This window comes from Morus notabilis, unplaced genomic scaffold (assembly GCF_000414095.1).
Source record: "Morus notabilis unplaced genomic scaffold, ASM41409v2 Scaffold220, whole genome shotgun sequence".
Classification (NCBI taxonomy): domain Eukaryota; kingdom Viridiplantae; phylum Streptophyta; class Magnoliopsida; order Rosales; family Moraceae; genus Morus; species Morus notabilis.
In genome coordinates this window covers 193,797-204,834 of record NW_010362274.1, presented here as the reverse complement: position 1 = coordinate 204,834, position 11,038 = coordinate 193,797, and positions in this window count along the sequence as shown.

Here is an 11,038-nt window from a genome sequence, read left to right as displayed (position 1 = left end):
CTTAACTTTCAAACATTTACCTTTAAAAAATATGCGAAAAATAGTTAAGCTTAAAACACTTTACTTTGAATGACTTGAAGAAATCCTAAATTTTTTTTTATATTATAACTTTAAAAATTTTAAACGTCATCAAAGGAAAATAATCTTTAGGTTCAACTCATTTATTAAAATTCATACCGTAAAATAAACTTAAAAAAAGATCTTAAGTATTCTTCAAATTAAAACCACCATAAACCAAAGTTCCAAAACAATAAAAATAAAAATTTAACAACTTTGTTTAACATTAAGCACTTTCATTCAATGATCGTTTCTCTTGTTTCCTATCACGCACCACTCGCATCTGCTCTAAGATTCTCCATGGCTATATCTTACCCTTTAGATTGTTTGCAACATAAAATAACTTATATAAGCAAGGGCTTAGTAAGACACTTAATTCTCACAAACATAAATGAACATTTTTATTCATCAACAATAAACGTCATCATGAGAACAATTATTTTTGAACATATTTTAACTTTAAATTCCATCAAATATTGGGCCCAACATTTTACCATCATAACGTGCTAGCCACGGAAAGTATGGGGTAGCAAATCTCATACTAACCGTGACAATAAGACTACTCACCGATTACCATTAAGCGTATACAATGCTATTTAAAAAAATAAAAATACATATATATACATTTTTCTTCAAAACGTCATCATATGAGAAATAGTAAAGGTGTCATAACATCATCATAAACATCAAAATCATATACTTCTCAATTTTTCAATTCACATTGCAAGTGAGTGTACTTACATGAGCGCCTTACTTAGAGCCCGTTTGGTTGGAGGATTCGTTTTCTGATTCGAATCATGGTTCATGGTTCACTACAATATTTTCTCTCACAAAAAATACACGTAAATCAAAAATGGTTCTAATCCATGAACCAAACGGGCTCACCTTTTAAATTTTCTCAATGGTGACGCGATGAATGAGGTCCTCATATGCTCAACTCTAGAACCGTTCATGTCATAAATCATAAATATAGTAAAATTAAAAAAACCTTAATTCATCAAATCCATCCATCATATTAGAAACAGCACCTAAAAGGCCAATTCCATCATTTAATAACATCAAGACACAAGAAATCCCAATAATTACATCAATTTTCTAAATCTTATAAGAACTGACAACCTGACCTTTATCTCTTTAAAAATTCATAACAAATCATAGAAACCTCAAAACGATCTGAAACTGGTGCCAAATGAAAATACACATCAAGATCTTTCTAGCGACACCTTATTTATTAAAAATGGAGTTCGTTTGGACCCTCAAACACTGTTTTAAACTCAGATCATACAAGCTAAAAAATTCCAGCACAGTAAACTCCGAAAATACCAAAATAAATTCATTAAAGATAAAATCAATTCCAACCATCAATATGACCATCAGCCCTAAGACATGTTCCTAAAACATTCAAATTACAGATTCTATAAAAATTCTCATGGCAATGCGAACTAGAAACATCAATATGACCATCAAAATTCACATATCTTGCAACTCGAATCCAAAAACAATATGCTAACTCGTGTTTCTATGAAATCGTAATTTATAACATAAAAAGGAAATAACAATATAAGAAAATAACATAATTTCTAACATGTCTCTCTGGAATTTATCATATTATGAAGACACCAAAACACTCAAAACAATAACCGTGTCATACATGATTATCCCAAAATAAAACATACGGCCATGAACATTAAAACCTCACCTAAATCACTTATATCATCCCTCAATCGTCAACCAAAGAAAATTATTCAATATCTCCTTAAACCAACACCCAACACCAAAGGAAATCACCTAATAACCATGAATACTAAATTAGAGATGGAACATACCTTGAAATCTTCTTGATTGTGACTTAGAAGAACCAAAGGTTTATAAAAAGGGGTTAAAATAATGGAGGTTTGATGGCTGGTCTTGGAGGCTCTCTGTGGTGTTTTGAACGTGAGGGAAAGATGAAGAAAGAGGGGGAGAGAGAGAGTGTGTGTGTAGGAATGAAAATACATATTGACTCACAAATTATGTAAAATTTTAAAACATGATTAATTTGACATTAATTTGGGGATTAATTCTTTGATTAAATGATCCTTAACATCTGGGAGAATAGCTGTCATTAAGGTGTAAAATCGTGTGGAAGATAAATTCAAGAGCTAGGTCAACTTCTAGAATTTTCGTTCTTGTTCACGTGCAGTAAACTGGTCGGAGACTGGTGGATATCCGGATGGTATACTGGCCATATCTTCTTTCTCCGATGTCCGATTTGCGCAAATGAGTAGGCGTTGGAAAGCTTATGAAAGGCTCTACATTTGTCTATAAACTAGAGGAATAATTTCAGAATTTTAAAGGTTCAAAATAGAGCTGGAACTTAATGCTATGGAAATAGTTCTTTTGTCTAGAAGGAAAAAAAATCAAAGAAAACGTAGAATTACTAAAGATACTTAATTCCATGCAATATAACATGAAGTACATCATATCATGAACATATATTCATTTATCAAATCATTAAAAAATGAACATATATATATAATTTCTATAAAATGGCATGAACTTGTTCTTAGCACCTCGAGTCCTCGTTGCGTTCACCTGTAAAATATAACTCAACGTGATGTTAGAATTAACTAATTATAATACTATAACATTATTCAAGTTAATTCCTAACGTCCATTTCTAAGAATTCTGTCAGTTAGAAAAATGGGTGTTACATAACCTTTCTCAAGGAATCCGACTGTAGCAGATGGGAGATGGTGAGAGAAGAGAGAGCTTTTTTCCCTTTCTCGTGAGCCCAGCAGTAACCAGCTTTGGAAAGGAAGGAGGGATGACAGACAACGGTAATACGCGCCTATAAAAAGGTTGTGTGCAGAGAATCAGCACTGTAGCAGACGGATTTGAGTAATTGAAATTCAAGGGGTAGGTGATGTTACATAACTTGAATTCAAACTCGAGTATTGAATTCGAGTTTGGGTTACCGAACGCAACACTAGGCCCAAAACTCAACTTCAGTTCGGCTAACTCGAGTTTAATCCACAAAACGAACGCTAAATGACCACCAAATGCCCTTAAGAAGGGTCACGTGACTAGCACATGGGACATTTTGTTCAAAAATTTAACACCGTTACTAATTGGACTAGAAACAGAAAGTTGCAGAAGCCGATTGCTAAAAAAATAAATTAATGACCAATCTGTCAATCGCGAAAAATTGAGGGAGTACCATACAAAACATTCGTGAAGTCATATTTGGAGAGGAAGTGAACGAGAATAATTGGAAAAGTTATCAGCAAAAATTTCAAAAAAGTACCATTGCTTAAATTTTTTTTTTTTAAAACCAACCAGACTCAAATGGTCTTGAAACAATGAATTCTTGTGATTGGCAGGGCTTGTTATGGCCAAAAGAAGGGTTTTGATAAAGGATTGTTGTATTGGCAATGGCATTTTGCCTTCTCATTCTTTAAGTAAAGTATTAAAGAGATTACAACAAGGATGCGTCTATTGATATCTTTTTTTTTTTTTTTTTTTTTTTTTTTTTTTTTTTACTTTTCACACATACATATTTAAATCACTATTTATTCTACTTGTTATATCTTTTTGAAGATTTCAAAAAAGCTCCTATAATTAAATTACCCATAATTGTACTTTTTACACACATTATTAAATCACTTCATTTCACATATTGTTACACCCATTTTCAAAATTAAAAAAAAATCCTTAGCTTTTTTTTTTGTTTTTTTTTTTCCATTAATCAAACTCATCATTTTTTTCTTTTATGTCAATTTTGTTCTTCAAGGCCAGAAAACATTCAACCATGCTTAAAAAACCAGTTTTGATTATCGGAATGAATAAAAATGGCATTTTTGTTGTGCCATTTTTTTTTACAGTATAGTTCATATGATATCTTTATCTATATATATTTTTCTCTCTGGCGTTGAGTTTGTAGAATTCCGTTTTGTGTTATTTGTCTTTCTTCCTCTTCTTTTAGGTTTTATTTTTCTGAAAATGAAGACCCTCTGTTTGATTTTCTGCATAGTGTTACAGGACTTACGGATGATACACACATTATGTTCAGATTTTTAAGAGGCCCTAAGCTTTTTTTCCCCTTTAAAAGGCAACACACACATATATTAATAGTGGGGTGTGTAATGAGCATTTTTTAAAATATAATTGTCCTTAAAAGTAATTTTATTAATAGGTATTTTAATAATATTAAAAAAAAGTGTGTGAAAAATAAAAAAAAAATATAGTGTCAATAGGCGTACCTTACAACAATAATGGCCAGTTTTATTAATGAATGACCCAAGTTAAAAAAAAAAAAAAAAAAAAAAAAAAAAAAAAGAAAGAAAGAAGAAGAAAGAAGAGGTAGTTGAAAAGAAGACTATTTCTTCCCTAAAATTCTAACTTGTCTTCCTTTTAAAATTTTGCACATAGCAGCCATGGTCATCACACACCAAAAAATTTTGCTGCTCTCTCTCTCTCTCTATCTGATCATAGAACGCCACTCAGCCTTCTCAACATTAACGACAGCTGATTGTCTTGATTTTTTTTATTCTAGCGCTTTGCACGAACAACACTTGGGCGCGAGATCCATGCAAGGAGTGAACAACGGTGGCCGAAGTAGTGATGTCAACGGGAAGAAAGGGTGAAATTAGAATTGCAGGGGAGGAAAAAAAAAATAAAGAACGACCATTCCTAATTTTTGAAACTTCCAGTAATAGTTTAAGGATGGATGCCCGAAACGGCCACCCACCTTAATTTCCCTTTATCTAACCTTCGAGTTCAAGGCATCTCATTAGGCTCCAACACTAATAGTTTCATCCCAAAAGATTAAAAGAATTTGATAAATTAATCATGTTTTCAACCTGCATTGAGTTTACGATTTAAATAAGGTATTAATAGCAAAAAGAAATTAAAAACAACTTAGAGCCTGTTTAGTAGAGCTTCTAAAAGGCTGTTTTTAGCATCTCAAGACCAAAAACTACTTATGTAAGTATTTCGATGTCCCGTCACAAGTGTTTTAACTCTAGATCACTCCAGTCAAAATTACAAAATGTGACTTCTCAAACAGCTTTTTTAAATAAATTTTAAAACTTATCTTATAATTTAAATAAGACATTATAAACTAATTCTAATATTTTTATTGCTCATTAAAAATTTAAAAATCATTTTGATTCATATAAACTCTTATATATAATCTCATTTTAACTCTTTTAAAATTATATATACTTTTAAAAAATACATATTTTTTACTTCTCTCCGATGAAAAGTAAAAGTTAAAACCTTTGACAAACAAGCCATTAGGTAATTAATGTATCTTCTGTAAGAAGAGGTGGAAGGAGAGTGTATCCCACTGGCCAGCCAATTTGAAATATTTTATTATTGGAAGGATTCAAAAACCATCAAGTTAAAACTAAAGACATTATTTTATCCTTTAAATTAAAATTATTAAAAAATAATAAAAAAGGTGATGTAGTAGTTAGACCAATAAATACTTATGTATCCTTTCAACTATTTTTATCTTTTATTAAACAACATAAAATATTATTATAATCTCATATACTCTACATATTTGCTTAACATTTCGAGCACATTTAATATTATTTTTAGAGATTGTTTTTAGTTTTTTTTTTTTTTTTGAAGGAGTTACAACATATTAAAGTGTTTGGTATATTCTGTTTATTTTGTTTTTATCCAATAGTTTTTAAAAGCTGTTGTCAAATAGTAAAATTTGTGAAGAAGGTAAATAGTTGCTTTTGCACAGCTACTTCTGCTGTCAATATCTAAATTTACTAAGATAACCTTAATAATAAAACTTAATTGTCAATTTACCTATTTTACTTTTTTCATAACAAATTAATATACATTTAAAATTAAAAATCTTTAACAAGTATACTATGCTAAATTTTATTGAAAATATATTTAATAATTATCAAAATGTTCAAAAACAACATCAATAAATAAGAAATTTAGTAAATGAATAATATAATTAAAATTATGTTTTCTATATTGTGAATATTGACCATAAATAGAAATAAAACTAACTATAAATATGTGTGTTAAAGTATGTATATTTTTGTCATTATACATCTCCACAACAATTTTATGCACAATTTACAAAATACTTAAATTTCTACTTTTACTGTTTAAGGCAACTTTGTAGAAATATTTACCAAACACCTGTATGTTTCTGGTCACAATAACTTATTACTAATATCATAGCAACAATAAAAAATTTTAACAGCTCAGCAATATCAAACTGACCCTTCAACACTTTCAATCTTTCCTACTATCCATCACTCCTACCAAATAAAGCGTAAGATAACTACGGGATGAGAAACTCCTCAAATTAATATGCCAGTACAAAAAGGTTTAAGGCGCCAATAAATTAAATTAATAATATTTGAAATAAGGAAATTTTAAAATTACTAATATTTGAAATGAAAAGAAACTATCCATAAAGAAAAACAACCCATTCTTATTCTATAAGAGAAGTTATATATTTCTAAATTCTTTTTTCACATTATAATTCTCCAGTAAGTTATCAATTTTCAATTTTGTATATTTTACTTATTTTGATGTGATTTTTAATAAGATTTAATATTCAAAAACATGCACATTCTCTCTCTTTCTCTCTCATCTCTCCTCTTGTATTTCCTGCTAGGGTTTCATAAGGTTCTCACTGTGTCACCTCCTTTTTCTTCTCTTGAGTCGAAGTTTGGTGCTAGCCATGGGATGCTTGTTGGATCTCTGATCTATGGGAAGGGGCAGAGCAATATGGAACCTCGCAACAACTCTCGTTCCTTTATGAGGTCCTATGGGGATAGGTTGGCACAAGCCTTTCCCCTCCCCCCGACCGAGCAATAGTTCCCCACGGTTGACAAGTAGGAGTTTAGGCCATAAAAGAAAGGCACCGACCTCATTACAATTTTGATTTGCAACGGAGGGGACTGCGGTTGGAGGGTGATATGCTAGATGTAGATGGTTCATGGTTTGTGATTCTTAGTTTTCTGCCGGAAGTCGGAATCGATGAGCAGACGATGGAGTTGGTTCGTCAAAGAAATGAGGTCATTTAGTGGGGTCATGTTTGTCTTATTCGAGATGTGGTGATATCTTCGCTTGTTTAAATAGTTTCTTTTATTTTTGTCCAGTAAGCACGCCTGGATCTTTGTCGCTTCGGTATTATGTAGTTTATTTTACTAAAGTTTTTCCACAAGAGTTGTTTCTTTGTGATATTTGTTATGGGCTAAGTGTTGTAGGTCCTTTCCTCTTGTTGTGAAAAATCGTAACGCAAGTATACGCTATCGCAATCAAGTAATATAATAGTGAATAAGAATATCGTCCCACGATGATTGTTGTTTACTAATTACCGAAATTATATTAACCCTAATTTTATTTGAATACTTGAAAAGAGAGTTTATAAAATTAAGTAAAGTAAAACTAAAACAATTAAATAAATTAAACAATGCTAAGCAATGGATGAAAATTCAATAGATTAAGATTCTAGGGTTTCCAATTTCACCAAATTAATCATGTTCAAATTCTCATAATTCAAGAAAATTAACATTCAATCATATACTGACAGCAATTTCTCTAAAGCAATTATTATTCTTTCTCAAGCAACAATAATGTTAATCCAACAAGCAAAATCTACATCTATGTCAGACTTCTAAACCTGTTGAAAATCATTAAGTGCAAGAAATGCAAAAGAACTGCACAAGCATCATAGATATCTCTATCCTATGAACAACTTATGGTATTTCAATTAAGAGCTTATTCAATTATCACCTCTCAGTCTCAAATCAAATACAAAATCATGTAATAGTTGGCCAAACAATCACAAGCATTAAGAATAAATTGAAATACTCAGCATATATGGATTAAACATCAATTACTTAAAAAGAAGACTGAGAATTCGAACATTCATAATCCGGCTACATCGTAGCCCTAGAAAAAGGAATTAGTTCATCTCTAAACAAAATAAATTCCTAAACAAAGTCTTAATCATTGGAAAGGAAAGAAAAGAACTAGTTTGGAGTTGAATTGAAGCGTCTTCGTCTCCGGATTTGAGTCGTTCTTCTTCTCCGTCCCAATTCTCCTTTTCTTCTCTTGAATCTTCTCTCAAAAGCCAGCCGTCATTCCACAGTCTAAAAGTCCCTTCTAATTGCCCTAGAATAATCTATTTATATGTTTCCGAGCATTAGGGTCAAAACGGGCCAGTTTTCTCGCGATTGGCCTTCAAAACGCGTCTTTTCTCGCGTCGTAGCGCCGCGGCGCTGAGTTCCTAGCGCTGCGGCGCTACTGTGTAAAATTCAGGGCGCTGCGGCGCTATCATGGGCACCTAAGCGCTGCCCATTCTGCCCCAATGCACTAATTCCGTCAGATTTCAGTGAAATTTATCCAAAACCTTCCAAATCATAGACTTTTACCTAACCTTCAAACAAAGAACAAAAACACACATAAAAACTAACAAAAACCTCGAAAACCAACTAGATATTAAGTGTAAAACGATACTAAATGAGCGAGTAAAACTCACTCATCAAATACCCCCAAACTTAATATTTTGCTAGTCCTCGAGCAAAATAAAAATGAAAGAAAGAAAACTAAAAAGAAATGAAAACACAAATAATACGAAACATAAATAAATGAAACCTTGCTTGAGTATTGATCCGGCGTTGTTTCACAAAAAATGCCTCAGAGATCTCACATAAGTTACAGCTCAAGAAAGACTTTAAACTTTTTGAAAGTTTAGAATTTCAACTCGAATGCTAATCTCAACCCCACCTAAGACTCCTTATGTGTGTGTGTGAATTATCAATTACACATATCCAAATGCAACTTAGATGAGTTTATGCAATTAAGTGAATCAAGGTAGATCTATGATTTTTCGAACTCCATAGGCTTGCTTTTCTTATCACTCTCCACTAATGTCGGTCAACAAACCACCAAGGATCAATAGGACTTTATTAAGCTTGAACTGAATGGCTAGGGATTAAGGTAGGATAAACGGATATCAATGAGGCTCTGAATTTCCTAAACTCATCAATTACTCTAGGATCCTCTTGTAGAACTTCTAACTCAATATCCCAATACATCTGCCATTTGCCATCAACATTCTTGTCTCCACTCTTTATTTTTTTTCTCTCTTTTTTTTCTTCTTTTTTTTCATTTTTTTTTTGAAATAATACGATAAATACAGAATTTCATTGGAGACATCAAACAAATTATAGAAAATATCAATACACCTCCCAATTCTAAACACAACTCAACGTGCATCCTAGAATAATCAACAAGCTCAAGGGAATGGGTGAATGATAGGATTTATTTAGAGGCTAAGCTTATAATGTGGATGACAAATAAAAGTTTAATCAGGCTCACAGAGGTGACTAGGGATATTATTATAACAGGGTAAGATCAAATGGCTCAAACGATCCAAAAAATGGCCTAAATCATTTCCTTAGTAACAAATTGCTTGGGATTTCGCCTCGAGTGATAATCAAACAAGTTCTAGAGTCCGGTGAGATCTTAAGAAACACGAAATTCACATAAACTTTCTCTTAGTTCACAACATGGTCAAGTGTTCTTAATTATGTGCTCAACAATGTAAAGAAATCATAAGTAGAGTAAAACCAACAAATAAGTCAAGCACACAAACAATCAAATTATTCATTGTCTCCCAGAAACCATAGTTAAGTTTAATCGTTGTCTCATCATCGGCCGGGGTGAAACAAGCCGAACTAAAGCTCAAGTTTTTTTTTTTAATAAACTGAATAAAATAACATAAAATAAGATAGTTAACTCCCTCAAACTTAAAACTGACATTGTCCTCAATGGAAAAGTAAAGCAAGAGAGTTTAGAGGACTTCCCTGAGTAGTTGTCAGTCAGTGTCTTTATTAGGTGCAAGAGGAGGTGCGGAAGTTGCAAGGGTTTTTATTTTATTTTATTGGAGGTAGCGCCAAGGCGCTGCATGGTAGCGCCAAAGTGCTACGTGCTCTGCCATTTTTTTCCAAAACGCTCTCTTTTGAGCGCCAAAGCGCTACTGCTGCTGCCAAATCTGTGCTTTCATTCTTGCTAATGCCTGCTTGAGTTTCGTTTCAATTGCAAATCCTTAGAGCAACCCCAAAACTTGTTTATTAACTTTAATGTCTTCAGCCGGATGTTTGGGGAAGTGCTCGTCAAATAGCGGCTTTCGCCCACAATAAGTGTCATACAACACGATATATGGGTCTAGATTATGGATGCCCTCAAGCTTGGCATGATTTGGAAGTATTCGGCTCATTGTTCCAACACGGCTTCGCTTTGATTGATGATGAGGTTGGAAGGAGAACTTTTCTTTGGGCTCAATCATGTAGAGGACATAATATGGTGATGGTGGTGTCGGAGGGAAGTAAGGATCCGTTGTTGGTGTGTATGATAAAATCACAAATGAGCTCAATTCAATGGCCTCGTATGCTTCTTCATCCTCTAACGGCTCTCGTATATCTTCTTCATCTAGGAAATCCTCAAATAATCCCTCTAATTTCTCTTCACTCTCAACTTCGCTATCCATAGCCATGCATGAAATTTGGTCTTTATAAAACTCATGGTTTTGGATGGACACCTCGTTTCTTAGCAAATCGGTGTCGGCACTACGAGAGTCCATCTGTGCTGAGGCTTGAGCAAAAATAAATTTGAAGGGTTCTTGTTCTTCTTCTTGAGGCTCATCTTCCTTTAGAGGCTTTAATTCTCTTTACAACTTCTCTTGAATGTACCAATCTTGATAAAACTTCACCATATCGTCCATCATTTGGTAGGCTTCATCCTCGGGTCTTTCACAGAATGGGGTTGTATCATAGCCATCTTCCACCCAACTTTTGGTTGTTGTGCTCAATCCTTTAATGAAGATTTGAAGTTGAAGCCACTTTGGAATACCATGTTGCGGAAACCTAGCCAATAGCTCATTATATCTCTCCCAAGCTTGATGAAGCAGTTCAGTGTCGTGTTGAGCAAAAGTGATGATGGCTTG